The sequence below is a fragment of the Pelodiscus sinensis genome, chromosome 4 (assembly GCF_049634645.1).
Source record: "Pelodiscus sinensis isolate JC-2024 chromosome 4, ASM4963464v1, whole genome shotgun sequence".
NCBI lineage: Eukaryota > Metazoa > Chordata > Testudines > Trionychidae > Pelodiscus > Pelodiscus sinensis.
Window position 1 is genome coordinate 82,678,644 of NC_134714.1, and position 17,107 is coordinate 82,695,750.

The following is a 17,107-nucleotide window of genomic DNA, read 5'->3' on the forward strand; positions in this document are numbered from 1 at the left end:
AACCAATATTTAACATCTCTAGTACAAACTAATCAAAGCCAAGTTTTATAGGTTGGCCAGATTTTTTTTTGCGTGCCTTTTTTTGGAAACTAGTTTAGCAGTCTGAGGAAGAGACTGTTAGTCAGCAGGAGGATCAGAAATGCTGTTTTTAATTAAAAACCTCATTTCCAATTATGTGGCTTGGATTATACAGGGAACAAATCTCCTCTCACTGTGTGACTGTTCCCAGTGCTGTGCTGAGCAAAATAGGTGCTGCTTTCCTTTGAATAGAAGCTGTCGATACTGCAGCACATATGATTCATCTCTAACTTTTACTTGTCTCCAGTTCAGTGACTTTTAAAAAATACAATTATTCATAATCTCTCTGCAAGGCTTAACCCAGAAAGTGTTGAGCATCTTATTAGCAACATACTAATAAAATGGGGGTCTCTAGCCTGTCAGATGTCATGGGAAACATAAGCCCTTTTATTTTGTACTTTTAATTACTTTTCATAAAGGGAAGAGCCCTTTATTTGTGTAGGTGACAGTGTCAGTCATTTCTCAAAGGGGATGTGTATTGGGTAGAATAGTTCTGCCACCTCTTGCTCAGCATACTGCTGTTGCTTCCCTGTGGAGTGCTGAGTACTGATTCTCTGGTGCTTCTCTGCTTCAGTGTATTGTAATACAGAGATAGGAGCAACTATCACCTTTCCAGCTCCTCTTCCTACTGCTACCTTAAACTTTCAAGGTTTAGGGTCCAGGTAGAAGGGCTGTGAATTCTTATTCTGTATTTCAGATAACGACTTAATGGATTTTTATCTAGATGACATAGGAGGATTGCTGTCCCTTTGGCCACAATACTACTCTTGTGGCAACCTATGGGGATCCTGGTGTATTGCTGGTTATCAAACCATCAGAAGTGGTGGTGTTTCTGTGAAATCAGAGGGATAGCTCAGTGGTTTGAGCATTGGCCTGCTAAACCCAGGGTTGTGAGTTCAATCCTTGTGGAGGCGATTTGGGGCAAAAATTCATCAGGGATGGTACTTGGTCCTGCTGTGAAGGCAGGGGACTGGACTCGATGACCTTTCAAGGTCCCTTCCAGTTCTAGGAAATAGGCAATCTCCATTAATTTCTTAGAAATGCATTCAATAACTTCTCATGGTGGATGTGACACCTAAATCGTCAGCAGAAGGCACCTGTATTATACACTTTGCCTCAAATCTACAAGCTCTTCAGAGTTTTACAATTACTGGTGGATTAACAGAGTTGTCTGGCCTTTTAGTCTTTGGGACAGCATTTTGAGCCTGAGTGAATGTTAAGAATCTCATCTCTGTCATTATAGACAGTTAAGCCAATAGGTGACTACCTCATGTCATGGGGTAAAGATCTCCGTTATTGCCCTGAATGAAATGTAGGCTATAATATTTTCATACCAAGGTTAAAAACACATTTGCAGCTTTCACCATAGCGTGCCTTTGACTAAAAGCTTTATTCTCTTGACACAATTACTATACAGCTTGTGATATATGTAATGGAATATAGTCCCAGGCAAAATGAGAGTGATGGAGCCAGAGGATGTTAAATCTACCCTGGTCTATGCTGCCCTCTGGGAAGCAAAGGAGAGGGGGAAAAAACTGCCTTAAAAGAATCATAGGATTGTGCTGGGCTTATGGGTAATTTGTATGTTGATGAAGTTAAGCACCATCTTCTTGCAGTCATTCTTTTACTGTTGCCTGTTCCTCATGATAAAATTTTCCCAGTTAAATTAAAAGGCTTTGCAAAAAATACAGTAAAAAAAAATACAGTAAATCATGTTTTAAATGTGCTGTGCTCTAGTTTCCTGGCATCTGTGAATGGGAGAAAATGTCTGCTAAGCTTCTTGTAAAGAGAGCATAAGGGACACCAGACTTTCCAAGTTGTCTACTCTTTTGGCTCAGTTCAGTGTTTCACCAAGTTGCATCATAGTGACTTCAGTTTCCAGACTGTAAAGTGCAAGTAATCGCATCCTGCAGGGAGGGGAATTGGAAGGTACTGCACTATAGAATAGTATAAAGATACAGTAAAATCAAAAGCTGGTCCTATAGGGATTGTATTGTGTTTCTGAATAATACTGTAGCACACTCTTATGCAAATGCAGGACTTGAACTCATTTGGTTTTACTCTTTTGTCTTTCCAGAACCCATAATCACTAGAACAGAGCTGTCTAGTAATAAAGCACCTTATCGTGTGCATACAAGGATCATTAGCTTAACAAGTTCAACATGAGTAGGCAAAAGCTTAATTTCAAATGGTAATGTTAAAAGTACTTTTATCTTAGATAAATTTCCATACGTGTGATGAGTACGGATGTAAAATCCCATTTAACTGGTTAACCAGTTAAACATAGGTTCCTGCGGTGGAGGAGAGGGCCCTCTCCAATACTTGGTGTTAGGGCGGGGCTGCTGCTTCGCTTCCTGGCCTCACATAGGGCTGGCCAAGCTGCTGGACCATGCAGGGACAGGGTGCTACAGGGTTGCTACAGGGTACAAGTTACCTGGTAAGCGTCACTCATTAAGAATTATGCTTCCGGGTTAACCAGCTACCTTTTCACATCCCTAATTCTAAGTAATATAGTGTTGCTTTCTGATGTCACTTTGTTAGCCTGATAACTTTAGAGATATTAAAATATTTTTATCTATGTATTTTGAAGAATTTGATTCTGGATTTGTTTGTGCAAAATAAAGTAATGCTTTGTGATTACCTACAGATACACTTAATACTTCGTATGCTGGCAGAAAAAATTTCTCCCATTGCTATAAGTAATCCACCCTGACGAGAGGCAGCAGCTAGGTTGACAGAAGAATTCTTTGATTTGTCTTGCACTATCATAGAATCATAGAACCATAGAACTGGAAGAGACCTCAGAAGGTCATCAAGTCCGGCCCCCTGCTCTAGGCAGGACCAAGCCCAACTAAATCAACCCAGCCAGGGCTTTGTCAAGCCGAGACTTAAACACCTCTAGGGATGGAGACTTCCTTAGGTAACCCATTCCAGTGCTTCACTACCCTCCTAGTGAAGGCTGCTATCAAATCCCTCCTCACTCTTTGCTTCTGCAGACTAAACAGACCCAACTCCCTCAGCCTCTCCTCATAGATCATTTTGGTTGCCCTCCGCTGGACCCTCTCCAATGTGTCCACATCCTTTTTGTAGTGAGGGGTCCAGAAATGGACACAATACTCCAGATGTGGCCTCACCAGAGCTGAATAAAGGAGAATAATGACATCTCTGGATCTGCTGGAAGTGTTCCTCTTAATGCAACCTACTATGCAATTAGCCTTCTAGGCTACAAGGGCACACTGTTGACTCATATCCAGCTTCTCATCCACTGTAACCCCCAGGTCCTTTTCTGCAGAACTAATACTTAACTGGTTGGTCCCCAGCTTGTAACTATGCTTGGGATTCTTCCGTCCCAAGTACAGGACTCTGCACTTGTCCTTGTTGAACCTCATCAGATTTCTTGTGGCCCAATCCTCCAATTTGTCTAAGTCACTCCGGACCCTATCTCTGCCCTCAAGCGTATCTACCTCTCCCCCTAGCTTAGTGTCATCCGCAAACTTGCTGAGGGTGCAATCCATCCCCTCATCCAGGACATTAATAAAGATATAGAACAAAACCGGTCCTAGAACCGAACCTTGGGGCGCTCAGCTAGAAACCGATCGCCATCCTGACATCGTGCTGTTGATCACTACCCGCTGGGCCTGGCCTTCTAGCCATCTTTCTATCCATCTTACCGTCCATTTATCCAATCCACATTTCCTTAACTTGCTCGCAAGAATATTGTGGGAGACCGTATCAAAAGCCTTGCTAAAGTCAAGGTATATCACATCCACTGACTTCCTTATGTCCACTGAGCCAGTTACCTCATCATAGAAGCTAATCAGATTGGTCAGGCACAACTTGCCCTTTGTGAATCCATGCTGACTATTCCTAATCACTTTCTTCTCTTCCAAGTGCCTCAAAATGGATTCTTTAAGGATCCCTTCCATGTTTTTTCCAGGAACTGAGGTAAGACTGACCGGCCTATAGTTCCTTGGATCGTCCTTCTTCCCTTTTTTGAAGATGGGCACTACATTTGCCTTTTTCCAATCATCCGGGATTTCTCTCCCGATCTCCATGACTTTTCAAAGATAATGGGCAAAGGCTCCTCAATGACATTTGCCAACTCCCTCAGTACCCTCGGATGGACCCATGGATTTGTGTATGTTTAGCTTTTCTACATAGTTCCTAACATGTTCTTTACCCACCAAGGGCTATCCGTCTTCATCCCATCTTGCGTCACTTAGCACATTAGTCCGGGAGCCCACCTCCCGGAGGCAAAGAAAGTATTGAGTACTTCAGCTTTTCCCCACATCATCTATCACTAGGTTACCTCCTTCATTCGTTTATACCAGTGATTAAGTTGGTAATATTTGTATCTTTCAGGGGTGTGGGTTTTTTACAATGTAAGTTTCCCATGTAAACCAGGCCTAGGTTAAAAATTGGCCAGGGGTTTTTCTATCCTTAACTGGTCTTCCCATATGTACTATTAATATTTCATATTTTTGATAATGCTATTGTTAACTTCTGTTTTTTCTTGTACAATCTGCTCTGAATTCAACTGTGATAGCTGACTGTATATATTTTAGCTTGTGATGAAAGATGACACTACTACTGACTGTATCAGTACACTTTGTTCTTGAGTTCAAATGGAAAATTATATAAGTGTGTCCTATAAAGGATAGCAAAACAATGGACAAAAGGTCTGGCCCATAGTATAATATCAAAGTTCACTACTCTTGCAAAATTAAACCTGCCAAAAGGCAGAGAGCAAGGGTTCTCGCCAGACACCAACCAGTTTTATGTTGAGAATTTTTTGTGTAGACACATGAGGGCGCTGCATTCCTAATAATGCAGCAATTGATGAATAAGCTGTCTGGTTGTTTCCTCTCTGGGGCTGCTTTAGAGAAAAGGTCTTTATAAGTTCTGGTGCACAATATCTGTCAGATTTCAGATATCTTGTTTGCTTCCTTGGATGTGGGTGAGATGAAATAGTCTTCCAAACTCCTCTGATACCATATGGATATCAGATCTCTCAGTTTTAGAGGATTCCTGCCAGTATGCCTAGAGGTCTTTTACCTTTGGATTTCATGCCACCTGTTTTTTTTTTTTTTTTTTTTTTTAAATCTTTTATCTCCTTTATTCTTTGATCTGGTCCATATCTTATCATATATGTAGTAGCCCAATGTCTGTGACGCTGAAACGCTGGCTGTTCCCTTTGGGTGGCGCTGTTGTCTCCTGCCATGTTGCTCGGCTGACTTCTGCACCACCGCGCGGGAGCAAGCAGTGCAAGCAGCTGTTTGGGGTCTGCACACCCCATGCAGCACCTCTGTGCTGCATGGGGAACGCGGGGGCCCAAACGGCCGCTTGCTCCCACGCGGCGGTCCAGCTGAGCAGCGCAGAAGTCAGCTGAGAGCCACGGCGGGAGGCAACAGCCTAGAGGAAACAGCCAGGAGGCGGGGCCTGGATGAGCGTGCATCTCTGACGTCAGGAAAGGGCACTGGATTCAAAAGGAGGAAAGCAGAGCAGACCCAGAGGAGAGAGGAGAATTGAGGAGGCAGATGACAGCAAGAGAGAGAGAGTGAGACAACAGCAGGAGGAGAAGAGAAATACAGAGTGAGAGGCGGGCAGGGGAGAAGAGAAAGAGAGAGACGGAGAGAGAGGCAGGAGGCAGATGAGAACTGAGAGAGAGGGCGAGGCAGTAGGAGGAGAAGAAAGAAAGAGGCCGTTTGCCTGGCTGAGCGGCGCAGAAGTCAGCCAAGCGCCACGGCGGGAGGCAAAGGGGGACGGGGCGGTGACTTACATGCCCGGGGGTGGGGCCTGGACGAGCGTGCATCCCCGACTGAGACAGAGGAGAGCAGAGAGAGAGTGAGAGGCAGAAGGTGGAGGAAAGCTGAGAGAGAGGGAGGGGGGAGACAGTAGGAGGAGAAGGAGAGAGAGAGAGACGGAGTGAGAGACCGGAGGCTCAGGAGAGAAGACCGACATGGAGGAGAGACCTGAAAATCCCTTATTATGATGGGCTAATTGGCTAGTGTAATAAGAAAGGGCCGTTAGCAAAGAGTTATTGATGGTAACTTGCACTGTATGGAGTGCAAAATCTCTCACTAATGGTGTGCTAAATCCTTCACAGTATACAACTGTTCAGAGGAATTGATAGCACTTAGCAGTGAAGGTCAACAAATTCTGGAGTGTAACAAATTGGTTTTAAAGGCAGCTTCTTGTTTAGCTCTGGTCACCTGGTGACCTGCCATATTTCTGGGCTGTCTGTTGTGACATGTTAAATTGTAAATCACTTTGAGAACATAAAGCTATAAATTAGATAAAACATGTTTTAACCTTGGTACTGGTGGGTCCTCTCTGAATGCAAGGCCGTATTATTGGTTATGACGGAAGTAGGAGGAACCCTCCTTTTTGAAGTTTATAAATTAGTTGTTCTCCTCGAATAGAGGTTTATGAGATCTTTATAAGTAGTTAACATTAAAGTTCTTATTACCAAACTGTTGGGAGGAAATGGCTCTAAAGTGTGAGTCTAATATCTGAACCATCTGTTTCCCCCTGCACCATACGTTCCATTCCAGGAAAACACCTTCATCTCTTCTAAGGCAGACATATTATGTTCTACTTAGTTCTTTTTAGAGGGGTTGGGGTTTTTTTGGTTTTGAACAAGCACTTCTAAAAACTAGGTCCTATCATTGCCGTATGATTATCATAGATCAGGGGTGGCCAAACTGGTTTGTGAGCCACATTCAGATTTTTTTGCAGTTGAAGTGCGACTCATGCAGCCCCCGCTCCATGAATCCTCCAATTGTCCACTCACTAGATTGGGCAGAGGAAACTGGGGGCTTCTGTCCTGCTGTGGAGTGGTGGGACTAGGAGCTTTTGCACTTCAGGGAGGGAAATTTTAAGGGCTTTAGTCATTCAGGGTGGTGATGGGGCAGAAATCCCACACTCCAACAGGCACTTCTTCATAGGACGTATTGGGCACATCCTGCAGCTTATGAACTTCTGCAGATTGAGTGTGGCTTGAAGAGACCGTAATTTTGACCACTCTTGTCATGTATCCTGAAAGACTTATTGTAAGGACAAAGTGTACAACAGGGTCTTCCTCAAAACTTGCCTTCATCTGGTATGCACTGTTTGCTTGCTGCCACTACCTTAAAAGTGACTCCATTTCATTAGTTCCATGTGTACCCCAGCACCAAAATGCATTTGACTTTTGTGGAGAGGCACATGGTATGGTACATAAGGAATCCTTTAGGAGAAATGTCCACACCAATGTTAAGCAAGAATGTTGAATATTGATTAATTTACTAGTTGAGTAGCCAATGGAATTTCCATCAACTACTCGACTAGTTGATAGGCACGTCCACGTTCCTCCTTTAAAGTGTACAAAAGTCCTTGTGGGGCCCGGAGTCAGCGGGTCTTCCCACTGTCCCTGGGCTGAACACGGTGTGCCAGCTTTGAAATGTACAAGAGTCCCCAACAGGGGCTCTTGTGCATTTCAAAGCAGAAGTGCCTGCATGGAGCCTGGGTCAACAGGGGACTCCCCAGCTGATCCTAGGCTCTGCGTGACATTTCCACAGAACCCAGGGTCAGCAAGGGACTCCACAGCTAACCCAGAGCTCCATGAGCTTTGAAATGTGGCATGGAGCCTTGCTTCAGCTGGGGGGGTTCCCAGCTGATCCCGGGTTCCGTGGAAATGCTGTGCAGAGCCTGGTGTCAGCTGGGGACTTCCCAGCCGATCCCGGGCTCTGTGCAGCATTTCAAAGTGGCAGCGCCACACGGAGCCTGGGGTCAGCTGGGGACTCCCCATCTGAGTCTGGGTTCCATGGAAATGCTGCATGGAGCCCGGGGTCAACAAGGGAGTCCCCAGCTGACCCCGGGCTTCATGCAGCACTGCCATTTTGCAGTGTTTCAAAGGGGCAGCGTCACATTGAGCCCAGGATCAGCTGTGGCACTGCTGCTTTGAAGCACTCCCCTTTTTCCCTTCCTTTGCTGCCTCTCTCTGATAGAGGCAGCAAGTGGGAGGGAAGCAATTAGTCGACTCGATTATCTGATAAGTATTTGGTTATACGATAGTCAACTATTCTTAACATCCTTAACGTAAAGTAGTGTTTATTGTAACAAGATACAAATAGTTGTAAATCAGACCCTACGGCCTAATACTGGTTATCATTCATTCAACTCCTGCTGCAGTGGGGCATGCAGGGGACCAGACCACTGCTGCTGCCTCATGCCAAGCCCCTTCCCAGTAATCACCAAAGCAGTGTCCCTGGAGGACGGGATGGCATGGGGAGGAGAGGGCAGGGCTTGGGAAATGCACAGCTTCCTCTCCTGGCCTGACGGGACTCCTGGTCTGGATTGTGCAACTGCTTCAGCCAGGGATGGCCTCCGGGTTGGGAGTTGAAGACCTCGGATCTAGTTCATCTCTCATAGGTGTTGATCTAACCTGCTCTTAAAAATCTCTAGAGAGTCCACAAACCCCCTAGCCAATTTATTTCAGTGCTTAACCACCCTAATGTCCAATTTAACCCCCCCTTGCTGCAATTTAAGCCTATTGCTTCTTGTCCTATCATCAGAGGTTAAGAAAATATTTTTTCTCCTTCCTCTTTGTAACAGACTTTTAGATCAGGGATGGGGAGCCTCTGGCCCAGGGGCTGGATGCAGCCCCCAGAGCTTAGGGCTCTCCCCCCAGCATTGGGGAGTCTGTGCTGGTGTTCCAGCCCCCCACTGCCTTCCTGTATGACTGGAGCACACAAAATCTACTAGCCTGGGTTAGGGATGTTAAATTTATTTTAATCAACTAATTGACCAGTTGATAAGCGGGGGAGCCACAGCAGGGTTAGCTCCCTGCCCGGAGGATCTGCCATCAGGCTCTTAATAAATTTAAAAAGCTGGTGCACAGTGGGGGGCACTTGGCACAAGCCAGGAATCAGCTGTCGCGGCTCAGGCCGGGTCCTCCCGCCCCTTCCCCTGCTGCGGACCAATCTTTTAAATGTATTAAGAGACTGCTGCTGATGCATGGAGGTGAGGGGGACCCTGCTGGCTCTTAATACATTTAAAAGGCAGAGCTGCAGCAGGGTTAGCTCCCTGCGCCAGGAGCTAACCCCGCTGTGGCTCCCCTGCTCGTTGAGTAGTTGATTAAACTAAATTTAACATCCCTAACCCAGGTTAGTAGATCTTGTGTGCTCCAGTCACAAACAGTCTACATTTAAAAAGCAGAGGTGCAGCATCTGAGACTGGGTGAGAGCCGGGAATCAGCTGATTCCTGTCTCGTGCCCAGTCCCTGCTTCCCCTCTGTCTCACCTGTCCCCCATAGATACAGTGCTGGGGGGGAACCGTCTTTTAAGCTGGCTCCCCCCAGCACTGGCTCCTGCTCCTTAGAGGCATCAAGGCCGGGGGAGAAGTGACTAGTCGACTAGCCAATTAAGCTTATGCTTTTTAGCTAATCGACTAGTCACTTACATCCCTACCCTAGGCCCCCAGGCTCTGATGTACAATAGGGTTGCGGGGAGTGTCTTTCTGCTTCTCAATCGGGAGCCATGTCAGTGAGGGTTTGTGTTTTTTGCTTCTCACTTGTGTGCAGCCTCTGACTTTTTTTTTTTCTGTGGGTCAGCAGCCCCCGACCCAAAAAAGGTTCATCACTCCTGTTTTAGATACTTGAAAGCTGTTATGTCCCTTCTTTTCCAGACTAAACAAACCCAGTTCTTTCAATCTTCCTTCAGTGGTCATGTTTTCTAGATCTTCAATCATTTTTGTTGCTCTTCTCTGGACTTTCTTCAGTTTGTCCACATCTTTCCTGAAATGAGATGCCCAGAACTGGATACAATACTCCAGTTGAAACCTAATCAAGCACAGAAGAATTACTTTTCGAGTCTTGCTTACAATATTCCTATTAATAGATCCCAGAATGATGTTTGCTTTTTTTGTAACAGTGTCACACTGCTGACTTGTATTTAGCTTGTAGTACACTATGAACCATAGATCCCTTTCTGCAGTACCCATTCCTAGAAGGAGATATGGGGGTTAAGGTTAGGGATGATAAAGTGGTTAATTAGGTAACTGTGTAACTGCTGGAAATCTCAGCAGTTACACAGTGACATGCTGCGGGCTCTGCAGTATAAGCTTTCCTACTGCAGAGCCTGCAGCATGGGTGGAAGTCAGCTGGAGCCAGTGTGTACAGGACAAAGGCTTATAAATTGGTTCCTGGCGCCTACCAGCTCCTGCCTGCCAGCCCTTCTCCCAGAGAGCTGGCTGCTGCCCTAAGCTGCTGCCTCTGCTACAGAGGCAGCAGCTGCTCCCAGACCCGCTCCCAAGGAGCCAGCTGCTTCCTCACCCTGTGGGCTCTGATAGTAGCAGCACAAGGTGGCAATCCTCTCCCCGGGAATGGGGCTGGCAGCCTGTATGTAACTGTTAACCATTTAAATAGTTTTACTTTTACATCCCTAGTTAAGATGTGATATTTTCATCTCAGTTGCAGTATGTGTGGCAGCCAAGTGTATAAGCATCAGGTTGTTTCCTGTGCCCTGGCAGCAAGACCAAACTCTCTTGTTCTGTTGGTATATGGGTCACCAAGGTCACTTTCACAGCTGAGTACTTACAGCTGGTACTGGATTTGCTCCCAGATTACTGTCCTTGGATATATGTGCATATAGTTTGAAGGACTAGGCCATGTTTTACTGGATTCAGTAGACTCTGGGTATTACCTTGAGGATCAGAGAGCTCTCAAATGGCTAGCTACATGTTCAGTTTCAACTTCAGATGGAGATATTTGGCTATGTAAATATCCTCTGTTAGGTTCTGTCCATTGCTTTATGCATTTCAATCTAGGGATTGTAGTGCATCCTCAGTGTTGCTGGAACCAGTCTCTCTAGTCAGTGACTGAGACAAATGAATTGTATGGACTTTTCTCCTGTGCTTACCCTCAGCACTGCAATGTCTGCACTGGAGATGAACAAATGGTTATAGCTTTAAATCCCATACTAGGAGGTTATGAACATGAGCCAAACTGGATAGTCAGTCCTCCTACCTGTAAGTTTCGTCTTACTACTTGAACATGGAATACAAAAGGCCTTAACGTGACCCCTGGGGTATCCAGAGTGTGGCAATATAATTCCCTCTTAAGAAGTTTTTATTTGTATCAGCTCTCTGTTTCTCTTCAAGTTATCTGTATTAAGCCTTGTGACAAAATTGTTGTTTAGCCAATGTAAAGAATTAAACCTTATTAAAATGCCCAGTGAGACTGAGTGTTTCATCCACTGCATTCAGTTAGTCTGCCACTTGACTGTTTTCAGTCATGCTCTAGCAAGTCAGTTAAGCAAAACTACATCTTTTGTAAAAACCCTATTGGGCTGTCATCAGTCAATTATACTTTCCAAGGTGGTGTTCAACTAAATCTCTGATAATGGCATCTTTTTTACACAGTAGTTCTTAAATGTCTGCTTGGTTTTTGGCTACAGATTCTGCTTTGTGTTTATGGTTAGTGGAAAATATTTTGCTCCAAGTTACATCCATGAGGTCCCATGTGGGGGAGATAAAGGTCTGAGAATGGGGAAACTTGTAATCTGTTCCTGGTTATACCCCTGATTTACTATGTGGTCTTGGACAAGACATTCCCCCTCTCTGAAAGTCTTTCCCCCCCACACCTATAAAATGAGACCCACTACTTCCTCTCGTAGAATCATAGAACTGGAATCATCAAGTCCAGCCCCCTGCCCAAAGCAAGACCAACCCCAGCTAATCAACCCAGCCAGGGCTTTGTCAAGACGAGACTTAAAAACCTCTAGAGATGGAGATTCCACCACCTCCCTAGTTAGCCCATTCCATTGCTTCACCATCCTCCTAGTGAAATAGTTTTTCCTAATAGCCAACCTAAACCTCCCCCACTGTAACTTAAGCCCACTGTACCTTGTTCTGCCATCTGTCACTACTGTGAACAGCCTCTCTCCATCCTTTTTGGAACCTCCCTTCAGGAAGTTGAAGGCTGCTATGAAATCCCCCCTCACTCTTCTCTTCTGCAGACTAAACAAACCCAAATCCCTCAGTCGCTCCTCATAGGTCATGTGCTCCAGCCCCCTAATCATTTTGGTCGCCCTCCGCTGGACCCTCTCCAATGTGTCCACATCCTTTCTATAGTGGGGGGCCCAGAAATGGACACACTACTCCAGATGTGGCATCACCAGAGCCAAATAAAGGGGAATAATCACTTCTCTGGATCTGCTGGTAATGTTCCTCCTAATGCAACCTAATATGCCATTAGCCTTCTTGGCTACCAGGGCACACTGTTGACTCATGTTCAGCTTCTCATCCACTGTAATCCCAGGTCCTTTTCTGCAGAACTGCTACTTAGTCATTCGATCCCCAGCCTGTAACAATGCTTGGGATTCTTCCGTCCCCAGTGCAGGACTCTGCACTTGTCCTTGCTGAACCTCATCAGATTTCTTTTGGCCCAATCCTCTAATCTGTCTAGGTCACTCTGGACCCTATCCCTGCCCTCCAGCATCCTTTCTCACTTCCTCCAACAGTCTTTACTGTCTTCTCTGCTGTCCTCCAAAATAGTTCTTGTCTCTGCAGGGAAAACTGACCTAGAGCATCAGTCCCACCACCCCCATTGGGTCTGTCTGGATATTTTTTTTACATGTTGTAAAATATTTTAAAATCAGTCTGTCCCATGTGCCTCCCGCTCAGCTCTTTTATTTTAAAGACCATGGAGATTCTCCTTTTTGTTTCTAGGTTCCCCAATGGTCAGCTGTACCTTCTCATGCTTTATTTGATTACGCTCTTTGAGGAGCTCTTTTTGGTATGTTTAATTTCAGATTGCTTTTGTATTCATGCAGTAGCACCCACTCCATGTTATTGCAGTAATTTACTTACCATTGACAGCATCAGCTTCCACTTCAGCAGCCATATTACACTCTCTTCTAGAAACAGCATGAATGCTGTTTAAATTCTTGGTTCATTTTCTCCCTCAGCCCTCCTCTTGCTTCTAGTTCTCCCAGTCTCATCTAGTATAATGAGATGTTACTTTGGCAACTCAACAGCCCTCCCTCTCTCCAGCCCAGCCCACAAATCATTGTCTCAATAACTGTTGTAGATGTACACAACATAGGCATTTAATGGCAGTGTAAAATGACTTCAAACACTTGGCCTATTTTAGAAAAGATGTTTGTGTAAGGTGGACAAATAGAGGCAGCTTCTTAACCATGGTTCTTGTTAGTACAGTAAGCTTATATGGGGAATTGGTATGTAATTTTCCCTGAAGGTGTTCATACTCTGCCCATCCTACAAGTACTCTCCTGGTTTGCCTTTGTAATATATTTATAGGAAGTGTGTCATCAAAATGTAAAGAAATTTCAAGTGGAAAGACCAGTAGAAGTGCCTGTCGGGGGTGATCTTTAGACCAAAAGTAAATCTTTCTGATTATTAATAAATGGTTCTGGGAATGAGTCATGTCATATATATAAAAATAAATAAAAACTCGATCACATATGTTTCATTTGGCATGGGACTGTCTGATTCCATAAAGTGACATTTTATATTTTGTTCTTAAAATCTGAATGTGTGGCTAGGATGTAAAGCAATTATAATAGATATTTGTGCATGCACACACAATTTTCAAATGTTGAATCCTGAATTTAGGCAACAAAAAATGTAATTTGAGTTCTCTCATATGCCAAGCACTCAAAGTTCTGCTGCAGTTAACAGAAGCCTCAGATGCTCAGTGTTCGAAAAGCAAGATAAACACCTATTGCTCCCGTGGAATTTGTGGGAACTCATCCATTTGTGAAAAATCAAATGGCTTTTATTTAGATGCCCAAATATAGATTTAGTTGACTAATTTTAGATAACCCAGGTGTGAAAGGTATGGGGAAGGCAATGTACATTTTTTTCATCATATTTTTTAATTTTTTTCCAAATGGAAATGCACATGGTTCACTTCATTTGGACCGGATATGGCTGTATTTGAACACAGCTGTTTCATACTGTAGCAATAACACTCAGTAGTTAGGGAATCAGAATTTAATCACTTGATCTAGTATTTCCCTTAAACACTAGAATTAATATGAACCTTGTTTTTGTTTTTTTTCAAATGCCAAATAAGTGTTGATGACTATAAGTGGCCAAGACGTCTTGGCTTTCTCTCTTCCCACCACTATTGTATTACCAAAGAGAAGATTTCTATGACACTTAGGGCATGCTGCAGGGCAAAAGTTGAATTAAGATGCATAACTTCATCTATGTCAATTGCATAGCTGAAGTCGAAATAGCTTAGAGTATGTCTACACTGCAAAGTTAATTCGAAATAACAGCCGTTATTTTGAATTAACTTTAATAGCGACTATACATGCAAACCACTATTTCAAAATTAATTCGAAATAGTGGAGCGCTTAATTCAGTTTTGGTAAACCTCATTCTATGAGGAGTAATGCCAAATTCAAAATAGCTATTTCAAATTAAGTGCTGTGTAGACACTTAATTTGAAATAGGGGGCCTCCAGCCCTTCCCAGGTGGCCACTCTAGGCATAACCCTGGTGGCCATTGGTGGCCACTCTGGGCACAACCAGAAAAACTCGTCTGTTCTCCTCCCTAGCTCCGGAGCCATTAAAGGGGTAGACCCTGGCCACAGTGCCTGTGCCAGCTGCAAGCCTACCAGCCCAGAGCCAGCAGTGGCCACTGGGGCCCCTGACCCAGTGGCCCCAAAACATGGGCCAGAAAGCCACTGGCAGCCAGCACTCCACCGCTCCCCAGGAGCAGTGTGCCAGCTCCCAGGAGCCTGACAGGGACTGGAGAAGTGGGAGCCTTCCTGGTCCAGGGTGGAGATCATGGACCTTATTCACGTTTGGGAGGGATGCCCCCAATGTCCATGATCTCCGCACTAGACGGAGGGATGTGGCCATCTATGGGAGGATAGCTGCCAGCCTGGACCCCAAAGGCCACATGCAAATGCAGGAGCAGGTCTGCATGAAGATCAAGTTGGTCTGGTGAGACCCCCCCCAACCCTGGGCCCTGAGCTTCCCCTCCCCCTTACTCCCCTTGCTTCCCTCTTCTAGCTCCCTCATCCCAGGTTTCCCACTCCCCTCTCCCACCTCCTTTTCCCAGTCTCCCAAGAAGGTCATCTCCCCCCCCCCCTCCAATTTTGTTCAATAAACCCAGTTTCTATTTTTGAACATACGTGTCTTTTGTTTGACATCAGGAAGGGGGCTAGGGAGGGGTAAGTGGAAGGACGTGAGGGAGGAATGGGGCACGAACCCCCAGTGGGGAGGACCAGGGTGGCTCTGAGGGCTCCTCGGGGTGGATGCTCTCCTGCAGGGCCTCCTGGATCCTGACAGCCCCCCGGGTGGCAGCCTGAAGCAAGTGCAACCGGGCTGAAGGCAACGATGCCACGAGACGCACCAGCGTGCCATGGGGCACCTCTGGCTCCATGTGGCTGAGTGCTTTGGTGTCCCAAGTGCGGGCACTCAGGGCACTCCAAGAGAGGACTGCTTTGCTGTCCCTCATTGAGGTAGACAAGCAAGCGGGGAACCCTGAGAACTGTCTGTCCGGGGTGGGGGTAGGGTCCCTTTTAAGCACGGAGCTCAGTTAGCCTCAGGCAGCAGCCCCACACACTAAGTCCTAACCTGATGCCCTGCCGGCACTGGTTCTGGCCAGCCTTAACTTCGGTTCAGGGTCCACTCAATGTGGATGCGCTAGTTCGAAATAGCAAAACACTATTTTGAAATAGGTTTTGTGTGTAGATGCGTTAATTCGAATGAACTATTTCAAATTAAGTTGACTTGAATTAACGCTGTAGTGTAGACATACCCTTACTCTGTCTATACAGCAGCATGTCAAAGGAAGAACACCCTTTCTTCACCTTCCCTTACTCCTCATGAAGTTGGAGTAAGAAGTCCTCCATCTTGAAATTAGTTTGAAATAACGACTTGCTGTGTAGTTGTACCCTTAGTGCTCCTTGACATCAGTGTGGAGTATACATTTGGTACAGAGTTGGAGAGAGGTGCAGCATGATCTTCCAGAGCTCAATATAGCGAGTCTAGTTAAGACCCATTACATCAAATTCAGAGGGTGCCCTCCCCAGTGGCCAGTACTCCTGCTCCTGCAAGGAGTAAGGGAAGCTAATGGGAGCATTTGCTCTTGTTAGCCTCTGGCTGTGGGACCGGTAGAGAAATGCATTAACATTGCCAGAGTTGCATATCTTGATTCGACCTTCCCCTTTCACGTAGACTTGGCTTGAGTAATCGGCACCACTTCTTGCAGTACACTGGGTTTTTATTGTAGGTCTCCAATACTGACCTGACCTCTGCATCCCCTGTGGAATCCTAACATAGTAATGTTCAAGGAGATATAGTAGCAGGCCAAAAGAGCACTGAGAAAAATGGTAATTAACCGTAATTTGTTTTCATACTGTTAAAAATTCTTATGAAGAGTAGAATTTTTGTTGTAAACTACCTGTAAAAAGGTAGTTAAATGCTAGAGATCTGGCTGACATAGCTTAATATTTCACTTTTTGTAGCATAGTCTCACCAAAAAAGAGATACAAGCAACATCGCTAAAGACATTTAAAAATGCGTTAGAAAATTTAATGTAGGATGCAACCTTGTACTGACAGGTAGATGGCGATGTAATAAAGCTTTAATCCATCTCAGAGGTCTCTGAATCTCTTACTACTACTACTGATAGAATAAGATGTTTTCCTAATGGTGTGGAGGATGCCCTAAAAGCATAGTAGTGGGCTTCTCTGACCTAATGTTTTGGAATTGTCCTCTCCTATCCATTCCATTTCCCACACCTTGCCTGCTCATCTCTGTTTGCTAAGAGACATGTTAGCTAATGCTGAATTTTTAATAATCCCCTTTGCCTATAGGGGTATATACTCTTCCCATAACTAACAGGCTTAAAATTGCTGTCATTGTTACCTGAAATTTGAGACTCGACATAGGTATTGTCTGTTGTTTCAAAAAAATGTTGTGGCTTATATTTTTTATATTTTGCTTGGTGCTGAATTAATGTCTGTGTATTCTGCAGCACATCCCAAAAGCAAACAAGGTGAGAATCC

At 45.0% G+C, this 17,107-nt stretch overlaps 1 protein-coding gene across 16 annotated transcripts in view; it reads left to right on the forward strand.

The window, feature by feature from the left end:
* LOC102449934 (transmembrane protein 263-like) overlaps positions 1-17,107 on the forward strand; it is a 408,340-nt gene that overhangs the window by 94,385 nt on the left and 296,848 nt on the right. The gene's annotated exons all lie outside the window — the stretch shown is intronic.